This window comes from Apodemus sylvaticus, chromosome 4 (assembly GCF_947179515.1).
Source record: "Apodemus sylvaticus chromosome 4, mApoSyl1.1, whole genome shotgun sequence".
NCBI lineage: Eukaryota > Metazoa > Chordata > Mammalia > Rodentia > Muridae > Apodemus > Apodemus sylvaticus.
In genome coordinates, this window is record NC_067475.1 from 68,505,570 (window position 1) to 68,520,601 (window position 15,032).

The following is a 15,032-nucleotide window of genomic DNA, read 5'->3' on the forward strand; positions in this document are numbered from 1 at the left end:
AGGTGAACCAATACATGTGTGTCATTAGCAAAGAATCCATCACATGTGCTTTCACATGCTTGCTTTAGCAAAACATCCTTTCTCCTGTGTCTGCTTCAGCGAAACAATCATGAATCTTCCTTAGCCTTTCACCTGTGACCATTTCAGTGAACCAATTCCTTCATGTGTCTGCTTTAGTAAAACATCCTTTCTCCTGTGTCCACTCCACGTGTTTGCCCCAGTAAAACACCGTCCAACACAACTAAGTTGTGTGGTTTCCAAAGAACCCTTAAGTTTCCACTTCAGGTAGATGATGACCTCTGACTTCCAACACATACAAAAAAAAAAGGCATACTGGTGCACATATGGATACACACTGACATATACACAGACACACATGTTCAAGAAATAAAGTATATAGGAAGTTGAATACAGATATGTGCAAACACCATGCTGTTTTCCATAAGAGTCTTGAGCAGGCATGGACTTTGTGTTATACATGAGGTGCCTGGAGCACATTCCACTTGTACACTAAGAGTGACTACTGTCCTCTTGTCATGATTTCACAATGACCCTGCTTCCTGGACTCAGGCTATCAGGCTTGGATAAAGCGTTCTTATCCTCTGAGCCATCTCACTGGCCCTTTCAATTCACTGCGTGTGTGCATGTGTGCATGGCATGTGTAGAAGTCAAAGGACAGCTTGCGGGAGTTGAAGCTTCTGTCTTTCAACCATGTATGTCCCAGGGAACAATCTCAAGTGTCAGGCTTGGTACTGAGTGCCATTACCCATGGAACTCTCGCTGGCCCATGTTCCAGATTCTGGCGTTTTTAGTTCCTTAGGCTTCAGTCAACAATGATCCAAAACTATTAAATGAAAATCTCAGAGGTAAACCATCCATCACTCTTGGTTGCATGCCATTTGAGCAGTGTGATGGTGTCTGATTCCTCCCGACTGGGGTGGGGCGGTGTGGCGGTGTGGAGCACCCTTCCCCAGCATGACCAGTGTGAACTCGCACATGTGTGCAGATGTCTCTTTCGGCCCCATCCCCACATTCCTTATTTTATTCAATCCTGGCCTCAAAGCCAAGGCTGATCCTGCTGGCAACTTGAATGTGCTGAGCAAAACCACAAAGTGCTTTCCTCTCTCTCTCTCTCTCTCTCTCTCTCTCTCTCTCTCTCTCTCTCTCTCTCTTTCTCTCTCTCTCTCCCCAGAGATTGAAATTGTACTATTTTAACATAGACTCAAGCAGGAAGGTTAGGAGAAAGAGACACTCAGAAGAAAATGAGACATAAAGACGGCTTGTCTGTGGGCTTCCCAAAGATGAGTTGTGAATTTTTCTTTCAGGGTAGGGGTAGGATTAGGGTGGTTGGGTCTTGCCTGGCTTTCAGCTCAGACTCAGTTATCCTCCTGTCTCATCTCTCTAAGTGCTGGGCCCACAGGAATAAATGAAAGATTCTAAAGGATTTTGACTGCAGTGCTGTGGATCCTGCTGGGAGCCAAAGGCCTCTTCTCTTGACTGTACCTCTCTTAATAGTTTAGCGAGAGTGCCTTTTAAATGCCTCCCCCATTCTCTGACTACTTCTACAGATCTGAGGCTCAAACTCAGGGACTTTCACATGCACGACAAGTGTTTACCATTGGATTAATCCTCAACTCCCACCTTCCCACACCACAAGGTATATTCTGTAAGTAGTACAAAGCCAAATTTTCTCAGCTAATAAAGAGAAGCTAGAGAGATAGCTCAGAAGTTAAGAGCACTTACTGCCCTCACCAAGGACACAGGTTCACTTTGCAGTATTTCCAGAGCAGCTCACAGTCATCTGTGACCACAGCTCCATGGAATGCAGCCCCTCTGGCTTCTGCAGACGTGTGTACTCATCTTCATCTACATATAATCTATAAGAATAATAAAATACTTTTTACATTTCTCTTCTCTCTCTCTCTCTCTCTCTCTCTCTCTCTCTCTCTCTCTCTCTCTCTGAGAACCGGGTCTTACACCTATCTAGTGTTATGGGGTACAACCAGGGGGCAGAGGAACGATAAAGGGTGGAAAAAAAGAAAAAACCCACAAAGTAGCAAAGGCCAGCTACAAGTGGCACACAAATGTGGTCTTGAAAATTTAAGATAAAAATGGAAAAATTTTAAAAATATCATAGAGAAAACGATGGAGGATGAAGGACTGGTTATATTTTTTTTTACAAGACATTAGCAAAAAAATTTATTGCAGCTGCTATCATTGGGAATCCCCCATTTGCTCCCAGAGGGGATTTTCTGTATTTTTCTTTTTCTTCTTCATATATTTTGTTTCAAAAAAAAGTTTAGAAGAATGGTGGAGTAATTGGAAACATTGTGGGTGGAAACGGAGGGGGTCTGAGAAACAAAACATGGCTGAAATGGGAAGACAAAGGGGTCGCTCCACTCTCTCTTTTCTAAAAGGGTTTTAGAGTTGGTGGTGCAACTGGAGAGGTTTCCACTGGAGGTGGAAGCACCACAGGAAAGATAACAAAAAGGCTAAATCTAAGCAAGGAAGTAGGAGTTTCCTTCAGGAGGAAAGATGAAAGAAAATGTGCTAGAGGGTGGTAACAGAGAAAATCTGAAAAAGCAGGAAGACAATTGATGAATCAGCCCTTTAGAAAGAAAGGGTTAATCTTGAACCAACCATGCCACCAGAGTTGCAGGAGAGGTGGCCCTTGGTTACAGCATCACCATCAGATTTCTCCGTAGTCATATAGTATGTGCCTGCTAATAATGTGGAACAAAATTATGAGGAGAAAGGATCACATTCTACAAAGAGATCTGAGGCACTTTAAAGATGCTATGATTTCATGTGGAGTACATTCTCCATATGTGAAACAAATTCTAAACAACTGGGCTACTCCAATAGAATTATTCCCTAAGACAAGAAGGGCTTGGTAACAGCTGCATTTGAGGCCCGTTTACAGTTGCAATGATTAACATGGAGGAGGGAAGAAGCCTAGAATATTGAAGCCTAGAATAGTAAAATAGAGCAAGGGGGTAGAGGGTAAGGAGAAAAAGGGTAAGGGTACCACAGACAGATAGTAGAAATATAGGCCTTGATCTCACTATGAAAAGTTAATCATGTAAGAATAAGGCAGGGGATAGTTAAAGAATACTGTCTCAATGGATAATAGTTGTTTAGGCTGATTTAATTGCTTTGATTTGTTTTAATTATCAAGATGTGTGTGGTTGTAAGTTTGGTGGTTATAATATTAAAAATCCTCTGGGAGAGAGGTCAAAATAGAGCCTGAAGTGATAGGCGGCTGCTAAACTGAATCAGCCCAAACTTTGATGATTTCAGGTTACTGGACCACAGACATGCGATTTGGGGAGAGAGGTTCTGTATTTGTGTTAATAGGAAAGAAGAAAAGGCTTTGGACCCCTTCCAGAGTGATATGGATCAGAGATAACAGGGGAAGACCCCCTGAAGATCTTGGCTAAAGAAAAGAAAAATTCGAGAAGATCAAAAAGACAGGTAACTTGATTTGTTGATTCCTCCACATTGGAACAGCCCTGTAACTGGCTTAGACATAAAAATGTCCCTAGGCAAAACTTTAGCTAAAATTAGACAATAAATCTTGTTGGTTATGGAATCTTTAAGATTCATTGTGCCATCCTTTATGTGGCAAGAATGAAGATTTATTAAAATTGATTATTGATTATAAATTAACTCATAAAAGGATGGTTGCCCTTCACCTGCCCAAACAAGGAGCAAAGATTTCACACTTGACTGATCTAGCACCTTGCACAATCCATACAAATACCTTAACAATACTAAAATTTTGGTTAAAAGATTCACATATTGCAGAGTGTATAGTTTTGACAATATTCATTTGTGGGGACTCTGAAATGACCTGCTGTTCCAGCCTCCTGCCTCATGATGCTGTCTAGAGACTTGCTTCCAGAAGTGTCAGGAATTCCTGCTGGCTGATTCCTGATAGACTTGGTTCATCCAGCCTTTCAGACAGAGCCAGTCAGAACTTCAGTCAAATCCTGAGGCTTCTAAGCATACAGAGACTAGATAACAGATGCTAAGTTAACTTTCTTACATCTAACCAACTTTTCTAATTTTCCTACCCTTCCCCACCCCTTTAAAAAATTCATTGCCCCAATTCTGCAGAAAGAAGTTTAGAGGAGTCATCATCCTGATCCTAGGGTTTGGGTATCTGGTTATGGTTATTTTATAAATTATAGATAGGTTATCATTTTAAGGGATAATTTGGAAATAGTCATAATTTTGAACAGGGAAGAAATATATATGATGGATTACTAAATTTATTCTTAAACAAAGTATTGTATAGCTATAGTCTTATATTGACAGAAATCTTTAATTGATGCAAAATTGAAGTTTTAACTTCTTACATTGGTACAGAATTTATGTCTTGATACAGAAGTAAAGTTTTCATTGGTATGAATCTTTGTATATTGATAGAAAATTTGAAATTAATACTGTTACTCTTAGATAAGCTTCGTGCCTATGCAACTCATTTAAGAACACAAGGCTTTGACCCAGTTCTTCTACAGCTATTACAAACTGTTTAGGGTGGTTAAGTAATACAAGTTAAGGGTCAAATAGTAAATTCATGGTTATATTAGATTCTTATTTCATTAATAAAGTATTTTCAATATTATTCAAATAGAAATACCTAAGAGTAGTCAGGATTTAACTGTTCAGATATACCTTATGTAAATATATAGTCTTCAAAAGTATCAGAAATCTACAGAATATGACATTTAAAGTAATTTTATTATTAATAGAAATTTTGACTAGGAGGCATGTCTGCTCCTGACAGTACCCCCTTAATGGTTCAAAGAAGTTATTGAGCATCATAACCTATATGTGGAGTTTCTCTAGTTGTGGCAAGATAGTCACTGGGCAAAAAATTCCCTAATTCATCTACAGACAAAAAATACTGTTTGGGAAAGGACACAAGATGGTGGGATAGTCGACAGCTGAGCTCTGCTGAGACAGAGTAAGCTAGTCTTTCACAGTTCCTGCTTCACCTAAGGTCTGTCAGATGTTCTGGGCCAGAAGGCTGAAGACAGATGCTCCAATGTTTTGAGCAATAGATCCAGGTAGTCAACTGTCTTAACAGATTGGTTAAGTTTTGGAAACTATGTTTTTGTGCTTCCTATGTATTCCGGAAATATTTAATTTGTTCTTGGATCTCTGACAGGGTTAAAGACTAGTTATAGTCTCATAATCAAACTTAAGGCCGGGCAGTGGTAGCACACACCTTTAATCCCAGCACTTGGGAGGCAGAGGCAGGTGAATTTCTGAGTTCGAGGCCAGCCTGGTCTACAGAGTGAGTTCCAGGACAGCCAGGGCTACAAAGAGAAACCCTGTCTTGAAAAACCAAAAGAGAAAAAAAAAATCATAATCAAACTTAAGTTATTTAGCATTAAGGAAGGTGGTCTAGATTTGAAAGGATGGTTTTCAGATTGTAATGCAAGTTAAAAATCAAAACATAATTCAGATATAGAATTGTATACTCTTTAATTTATGATTGATGTTGGAATAATATACCTAAATTCATAAAATTGATGGACTGGACATTATTAGAGTATATTATACCTTATAGCTTACACAACTATGATAACTATGTTTGTTGTATATCTGAGGGAAAAGGCCTTTTTAATGCATGAAAAGGGTAAAATGTTGTGAATTTGTTCTAATGCTACTTGTGTTAATTTGGCTCCCAAAATAATATGGGAACCCACATCTACATGTAAGATGCTGAGCGTCCCTGCCCCCAGTTGGCTTTGACTGGTAAATAAAGTTGCTGGCAGCCAATGGGTGGGCAGGGAGACAGAGACACAACTTTTATGTTCCCAGGCAAGGAACACTGGAGAGGAAGAAGAACCACCATGCCTGGAAAGCAGAAGGATCATCCTTGAGAGCTGGAGAAGCAAGGGCATGCAACCCTGTAAGGAGTCACAGAGAGCAGGCCCAAGGGCAGGGCATGCGGCCATGCAAGAAGGAGTCAGGGAGAGTGGCCCCAAGGCCCCTGATTGGGTCTAGGGTGGCAAAGGTGGAATATAGATTTTTAGTAAGTAATAAATCAGGAGTATTGGAGAGAGGCGTTGGCAACCTGGAAGTTTGGGAGTGGCCCAGCCAGTACTCAGGAGGTGACAAGCCTACAGCAGAACATAGATTAATATAAATGGACCAATTTGAGTGTAAGAGCTAATTGGGAACAAGCCTAGCTTTCAAAATTAATAAAAGGTCTCCATATCATTTCAGAGCTAGATAGATTATGTCATCATGGGTAATCAATGAAAATTGACAAAGAGCTCATAGCAGCTATATGGGAAAAATTAACAGCAAATATTTTAAATGCAAGTGTCTTCAGTTTATGAAAAGAACTAATTAGATTCTCCTATGTATTGTAAAAGGAATGCCAATTAGTGAAGAACCTTATGCAAATAAGTTGGAAATGTCAGGCTATAAGTCAGACAAAATGAGCAAAGGAATTCAAAGCCCATATATTCAGTTCAAAAATCTGAGCTGTGTGCACTTCTTATGGTATTGTTAGATTTTCCTGAATCTTTTAATACAGTTACTGACTCTCAATATGCAGAAAGCATTGTTCTGCATTTAGAGACTGCTGAATTTATTCTGGATAATTCAGAATTAAACTTTTTATTCATATAGCTGCAACAGGCAACCAGAAATAGAAGCTATCTATTATATATCACCCATATCCAGTCTCATATAGGTTTACCAGGTCCATTAAGCCCAAGGAAATGAAGAAATTGATGAGTTATTAATAAGAAGTGTGTTAGAAGCCTCAAAGTGTAATGAAAAATCATCATGTTAACGGTAAGGTTTACTGAAAAAAAAAAATTCTGTCACCTGGCAACAAGCCAAGGAAATTATGAGAAAATGTCCTTTGTATAACCACATGTTCTTTGTATAACCAAACTCCATTACCATCTGGAAGTAACCCTAGTGGTATCAAAAGCAATGAAATATGACAGATAGAAGTGTTTCATTTTGCAGAATATGGAAATCTAAAGTTGGTACACCATACCATTGATATGTATGCTGGGTTTCTATAGGCAGCTGCTTTGAGCTTTAAAAGATTCTGTGATCACACACTTACTGGAAGTAATGGCTATTGTGGGGATACTTATACAAATTAAGACTGACAATGCTACAGGGTGGTGGTGGCGCACACCTATAGTCTCAGAACTCTGGGAGGCAGAGACAGGCGGATTTCTGAGTTCGAGGCCAGCCTGGTCTACAGAGTGAGTTCCAGGACAACTAGGGATACACAGAGAAACCCTGTCTCGAGAAAACCAATCCAAACCAAACAAAAAAAACAAACAAACAAACAAAAAAAAAACCCTGACAATGCCCTTGTATATGCCTCCAGTACAATGAAATTATTGTCTCATATTAAAATATAAAGCACAGTACAGAAATATCACACAATCCTACAGGCCAAAAAGTTGTAGAAAGATCTAGTCATACTGTAAAGGAAAAAGTATAAAAACAAACACACACGCCCAGAGATAGAATCAACAGTGCTCTGCTGAGGTTAGATTTTCTGAGTGTTAATGAGAAAGGAACAACAGCAATCAAGAGCCAAAGGGTCATAGAAAAACTATGAAACTGAGTTGGCCTCTATACTGCAAGCATGTATTAATATCAGGATGGAAGCCAGCAAAAGTTTTGCATTGGGGACAAGGATTTGTTTATATTTCCACAGGATACCATCAAAACCAATAAAGCATAGAGTAGGAGAGATTTCCTGAAAACCTTGGCTACTGACCAGAAAAGAACTTATTTCATTGAAAATGTCTCTGTTTATAATTTCCCACTGCACACAGCACAATTAATGGCTTAAAACAGAAGGAGGGTAGTGACATTTTCAAGAAATCTGGAATTTTTGTTTCTTTAAAAAACACAAAAATGTAAGAATATGCTTTAATTTTAATCCCAGGTGTAGGGATGTGGGGCTGCTTCAGACCATATACAGCAGCGACTATGATTTGGCTCATGCTCTAGCAAAAGTGTGATTTTGCCAGCTGCAGATAATTTCTGAGACATTTGGAATTTAGGAAACTTTTCAGAGCGTACATAAGTGCTAGGGCCCTGAGAGATGTGGACTGTGTGATTGTTGTCACTTAGGGAGGTTGGTTGAAATAGCTATGACCAAAGAAGAAACAAAAGAAAGGAAATTAGACTAGGGATTTTACTAATTCATTTCACCCCTCCCTTCTGGTGATAGAGCATAGATAAAGGGTAGAAAAAAGGTTCTGGGATAAAGGGTAGAAAAAAGAAGAACCCTAAAGTAGCAAAGACCAGCTACTCTACCCTCTTTGGTTTTTCCCCCCTAAAAACAGATAAAAATTATGTCATTGTTTGAGTATGTCATGATTTTACCAATTTCTGGAAACAGACATTTACATTATCTATCTATCTATCTATCTATCTATCATCTATCTTGTAATCTAATTCTTGGGGGGGGGGGGTCTTCTATGTCCATTTAACTCCCAAATACCTGTAGGGCATTACTACTCCCACTTTAGCCTGTTTCCGAACCTAAATAAAGACAGAGATCTAGTTTGTTTGTTTTTTTTAAGATTTATTTATTTATTATATGTAAGTACACTGTAGCTGTCTTCAGACACCCCAGAAGAGGAAGTCAGATCTCATTAAGGATGGTTGTGAGCCACCATGTGGTTGCTGGGATTTGAACTCAGGACCTTCGGAAGAACAGTCAGTGCTCTTAGCTGCTGAGCCATCTCTCCAGCACAAGACCTGGTATTTTTATTCCCAAGCTGTAAGCACTAATAGCTGGGAAGATTCTGATCTGTTCTAATCTGACTAGGCTACTACTACTCAGTCAACTATCCCATTCCTGGCCGTTTGGTCTTGTCCTGTCACTGTGTACCGTGTGTGTCCTCATGGCTGCTACCTCATTGGGATCCCATGGTAAATCCTTCTGGTCTCTCCATGTGCTTTCTCCGTACCTGCTTTTCCTCCTCTACTCTTTCCTACCCAGTCATAGGCTGATCAGCTCTCTTTATTAACCAATCAGAGGTAATGAACAACAATTTTTACTAACATTGAGACTGGAGAAGCTTGACCATGCCAGTGTCTGGACTGCAACCGGAAGTCTGGGCATAGAAAGAAATCACCATGTAAATAGAGAATGCACAAAACCACACTGTTGTTACTTTGTTTCTAACCCAATTACCCGGTAAAAGAAATCTCAACTCAATCAGTAACAATACAATGCAAGCTATAAGCCTAGTTTGGGCAGATTTCCCACTACACTACTCTATTTCCACCTATATTATCCCATATAACTTGCTGTTTCTCCAGGCCACAAGCTTCTCTCTCTGCAAACTTGTAGGTCCTCTTTCTTCTCCCCCATCCCCCCAACCCACCCATCCCCCCAACCCCACCCATCCTCCTCAGCTCCTCCCCCTTCCCAGCAATCCTTTTCTCCTCCCCCAAAGTCTCAGCTCCTCCCCCTTCCTCCTGCCCAATCATTGGCTCAAGCCTTTATTTGAAAAGTTAAGGTGGGAAGAAGGTTCACATGGCAACTCCTCATCTGCTGCCCCTCTGCGGGGTGGGATTAGCATCAAAATACAAGCCCAGGGCTATCCACACCATATTCTCTTTTTTTCTCCTTTCCTTTCTCCTGCTTGCCCTGGCCCCACCCACTCCAGGCTCTGCTCTCTCCAGGACCCACTTGCTCCAGGTCCCCACAAACCATATTCTAACACACTCTTTCTCCTCCTCTTCTTCTATCTCCTTCTGTCTTTCTGTCTTAATGTCTATCTTTCTTTCTGTTTTTCTCTTCTGTCTCTCCTAGGCTGACTACAAGTTCAACGTGTATCCAAAGATGGATAATCTTGAACTCTCTCCTGCCTTCACCTCTAAAGTGCTGATATTACTTGCAGAGGCCACTATGCTCAACTTGGCTTCCTACTTAGACCTACTGACCTATAAAGAATGATACAACACAAACCTGCCATTCCTATGTAGTTTCTCAAATTTAATTTAGTAAATTATCTGGGGTTCCTACAAAAATTCAGATTTGGGGTAGGGGGTACACATCTTGATAGAAACACTTGTCTATTATGTGTGAGAAAATGGACTTGATTCTCAGCACTGTGAAATAACAACAAATACAAAAGCAGTAGAAGTTATAACTCCTGTGTGTGTGTGAGTGTGTGTGTGTGTGTGTGTGTGTGTGTAGCACACAAGTGCTCATGCATCTGTGTATTCATGTGAGGAAGCCTAGAGATTTCCTCTGGTACTTTGCATGCATAGAGAGAGGACATCTAACTAAACATGGAGTTTATCATTCAGCTGGACTTGGTAAATAGCCCGTGTAGGGTATGAGGGATGCTGGGAGAATCTGAAGGCCAGGTCTGCTTTGGTATGTAAAATATGCTCTCAGTTGTTTGTTCCTGGGTCTGAAACCCAACAAAAAGATGTAAAATATCTAAAGAGGAATTTCCTTAGAGGGATTTCCTAAAGAGGGATTTCCTAAAGAGGGATTCTCTAAAGAGGAACGGGGAAGGAGGAATAAAATGGCCAGAGAGGTAAATTAGAACCAGACGATGAAAAATGTGCAAATACTATACTGTAGATTTTAATTTTAATTTCATTTTAGAGATATAAAAAAAAGCAGGGCTGTGGTGTGGTAGCACAAGGCTTTAATTCCAGCACGCAGGAGGCAGAGGCAATAATATCTTCATGAGTTTAAGGCCAGCCTGTTCAACATTCAACATAGTGAGTTCCATGCCAGTCAGGACAACACAGTGAGACCCTATCTCAAAAGGACAAAAGACAAAAGGGGGAAGGGGGTAGCTGTTAATCTGGTCTATACTACCTGGCTGGGGCTGTGATTCCTTGATACCTGCCCAAATGTTTTGGATTACTGAAAGACACACACACACACACACACACACACACACACACAGAGAGAGAGAGAGAGAGAGAGAGAGAGAGAGAGAGAGAGAGAGAGAGAGCTCAAGATTGGGCATTTCCAAACCTCCCTGAGACTTACACACTCTCCCCTCCAATATTACTGAATTATTACTCTAAACTCCATATTCCATCTCTGCTACCCCAGACCGATCAGGAGAGTGGCTCCTGGGGCCGATGTACCCCAACTCTTACATGGTGTATGCTTTCTTCCCTGCAGCTCACAGGCTTGCTTTTCCTGCTTCTCTGTCATGGAGAGTCTAAAACCTCCTTCATCTCCTTATCCTTTGCTTGGGAAATCTAAGTCCCATCTCTGTTTCCCCAGTGGGCAGGAACCACAGAGATGTGCAAGTTCTTATGTGATTTTGGGAGCCAAATAACACAAAAAGCATTAAAACCAATTCACAACTGAGAGAGAGAGAAAGAGGGAGAGAGAGAGAGAGAGAGAGAGAGAGAGAGAGAGAGAGAGAGAGAGAGAGAGAGGATTGAGGGATCAGCCATGATTTTTATGCAAGTAGTCCCTGGTGAACTGAAGATGGTTTGGCTCACAAAAATAGTCTTGTATAACAATCTCTTTCCTTCCATTATCCCATCAGCTAACTGTCCCTACTCACCTCCAAGCCCCTTTATTCCTCACCCATAGTGTTCCTGACTTTGTAGTCTGTCTGTCTATCTATCTATCTATCAATCAAGTGTGTTTTTGAGACAAGGTAACTCACTCTACAGACTAGGTTGACCTCAGACTCTGAGATCCACCAGTCTCTGTCTCCTGAGTGCTGAGATCAAAGGCTACTCTCTATGCCTGGCTACTAACCCTGCTATTTTAATATTCACTTATGCCTAGCATTTGTTTCAAATTGAGTCAAAAGAACTACCAGTTTGAAGCTAGCCTGAACATGTCTACTAGATCTACTACAGTCCTAGTTAACATAGCAAACCCTGCCTCAATAAACAAAACAAGAAATCAACTGAAATATAAATTCTTTCTCAAATAAAGGTACACACACACACACACACTAGCAATTAAGGAAAAGAGGCCATGAATCTGAGAAAACAAGGAAAGGCAGAACTTGAAAGGAGTGGAAAGGAAGAGAGGAAGGTGTGAATATGTATGTGTTTGTGTGCCTGTATAAAATTAAGTTTGAAGTGTATTTATTTATCTCACTATGTTGTTCTGACTTTTCTGGCACTCACTTTGTAGATCAGACTGCCCTGGAATTCACAGAGATCAATCTTCATTGGCCTCCTGAGTACTAGGATTAAAGGTGTGAGCCACTACACCTAGCCCAATGTATTTCTCTCTTAATTTAAAAACTAAATACAGAGGCACATTGTTTTATTTCAGATCCTTAACAGGTCTCCAAAATTAAAGGACAAACATTTGTGCATCAAAAAAAAAAATTCTAGCTAAATACTTTGATTTTTTAAAAAAACTCTATTGAATTTAATAAAGTATTAAGTTAACACACACACACACACACACACAAGGGCTGGAGAGATGATTCAGTATTTAAGAACACTTACTGCTTTACAGAGTATTTTGAGTTTGAATTTTAGTGCCCATGTTGGATGGCTCGCAGCTGTCGGTAACTGCAGATCCATAGTATCCAGCGCCCTCTTTGAGCAAACTTGCACTCATGTGTACATACGCACACACAGACACACATGTGTACAGAGAAATATTTTTATATACATATCTTGCAGGATGTGGTGGCTCACAGGATAATCCCAGCGGGTGGAAAACAGAGGCAGGTAGATCTTTGTACAGTCTCCATAGCAAACGCCAGACCACCCAAGATTACATAGCCTGACCCCATGTTAAAAGTACAACAAAACCCAACATCTTGTCTTCGCTTTGTTTCTGTGTATCAGCTTCCTTCAGCCTTGCAGGCAGGGTTATGGGAGGGCAGTGGAAGAAGACAGTGTACTTGAGTTTGGCAGTTTATTTGTAAGGCTGTTCTTAGGCTAAACAGGTGGGGGCAGGGTAGGGAGGAGATTGGTCAGATCTGTAGTGAACGTAATTGCATTCAAAGATGAATAGGCAAAGAAGCAAAGAATGAAATGAGAGAAAAACACACAAGATGAAACCCCGCCAAAGGAAAAAAAAAATAAAGGTAGGAAGGAAACCCAGAGAGAGGATGGAGATATCTCCACCAAACCTCGGGAAAGACATGCCTGAGCAAAACCAGAGAAGGAAGAATTACAGGAGTGGGAAAAAACGAAAGGATGTTTTAAGAAAAGACCGATTTGCTGGCTGGTAGTGGCGCATGCCTGTAATCCCAGCACTCTGGGAGGCAGAGGCAGGCAGATTTCTGAGTTCGAGTACAGCCTGGTCTACAGAGTGAGTTCCAGGACAGCCAGGGCTACACAGAGAAACCCTGTCTCGAAAAAAACTAATCCAAAAAACAAAACAAAACAAAACAAAAAAAGAAAGAAAGAAAGAAAGAAAGAAAGAAAGAAAGAAAGAAAGAAAGAAAGAAAGAAAGGACCAACTCAAGATCTCCAGGAGCTAAAAGGGGACGCACGCACAGCGCGGGCATTTAAGCATGAAGATATGTTGAGAGAAGCAGATGAAACGAATGAGTAGAAGTAACATACATGCACACAAAATAGCCATTGCTTAAAATTTAAAAGCAAGATAAAGGTCCTTTTGTATATTACATAGATGCACATTAAAAACTTGTGAAAGATGAAAGACTACACAATCTCAATGATGGAATTATGGGGTTTTTTGTTTATTTGTATTTTACATATTTTCTATATGAACACTCATTAATTTTGCTGAAAATTAAGTTTTATAACTTAAAAAAAATCTTCAAAGTAAAACAATACAGAATTATGTTGGCCAAGTGTAGCAGAGGAGCTTCCATAAATTACTCCCGGGAAAAAAAAGCTGCCTTGCCCATCAGTCCCTTAGCCTGAAATGCCCTACTTCACATTTGCCTACTCTCCCAAGTCCCAGAACCCCTGTCCTGCTGCACTATCCTATAAAATTTGATCCCTACAGGCTACCGTCGCAGAGGCCGGAAGGACGCTCTTATTGCTTCCGGACCGTCGTTTTGCTTCCGACCCCCCCCCCCCTTGGCTCCTCATGCTGTTTCCCCTCCCCCGCTGTCTCTCCTTCAGTTTGCGTGGGTTTTAGCGAGGCGGAGCCCTGGAGTAAATCCCGGGGTCCGCGCTTGAGCCGCGGCCCTTGTGGTTGGGAGCCGGAGTTGTGGGGAGGACTGACCGAGGTAGGCTGAGGCTGAGTGGGCCTGGGCGGGTTGCTTGTGGGAGGTTGGGGCTGTGTGTGGAAACTTGGCGGGAGAGGAGCCAGGCGGGGCGCCCGAGCCTGGGCCCGAGCGGGGCGGGCCGGCCTGAGGCTGCAGCCGCGGGTGGGCGTGAGGCAGGCGGCGCGTGGGCGAGGCGCGGGAAGGGGCCGGAGGCTGCTGCGTTCCTCCCGGGCCCAGGCGGCCGAGACCCGAGTGCGCGTTGTTGGCAGTGTGGCTGTTGAGTGGTCGCCATTGCTTCAAGCTTCTGCCCGGCTCACGCAGGAAAGCCCGACCTTTCCTCTCTTTTTCCTTTTCCTGCTTTTCCTTTTTGCTGGTCGCTGACTCGAGGGCCGGGTGCAGCCGGGAACCCTCCCTTGTGCAGCTGCCCTCTTGCATGGTCCTAGGAGTGTTTAAAAGCCAACTTTGCACAGGAAAGCAGAGGGTAGTAAAGGAAAGGAGGGATAAACAACCCCGGCTGGAATTGGTTCCTTACGGATCGGCCGTCTCAGGTGGACGGGGAACTTCGGGTTAGACACTGTGCAGAGAAAAGTCGATGAAGGAACAAGTTAGCGCACACAAGTACCTTCCTTTGTAGAGGAGCACTCTTCAGTTTTCTGAAACACTGCGGTAGCTCCCTGGTGCGTGCTGGTGTTCTCCAAGGTCTCTCAGCTCTTAGTTCTTACTCAGGCTTTGGTCTGTGAGAAGATGAGTCTCCCCGGGAAATCTCCGGATCACCTTCTGGAGAGGGCGAGGAGAGAAGAGAGTTGGCAGGATAGGAGGGTCTTTTATTATGAGACAGAAATTGTCTGGGTTGAGGTTAGAGTTGTT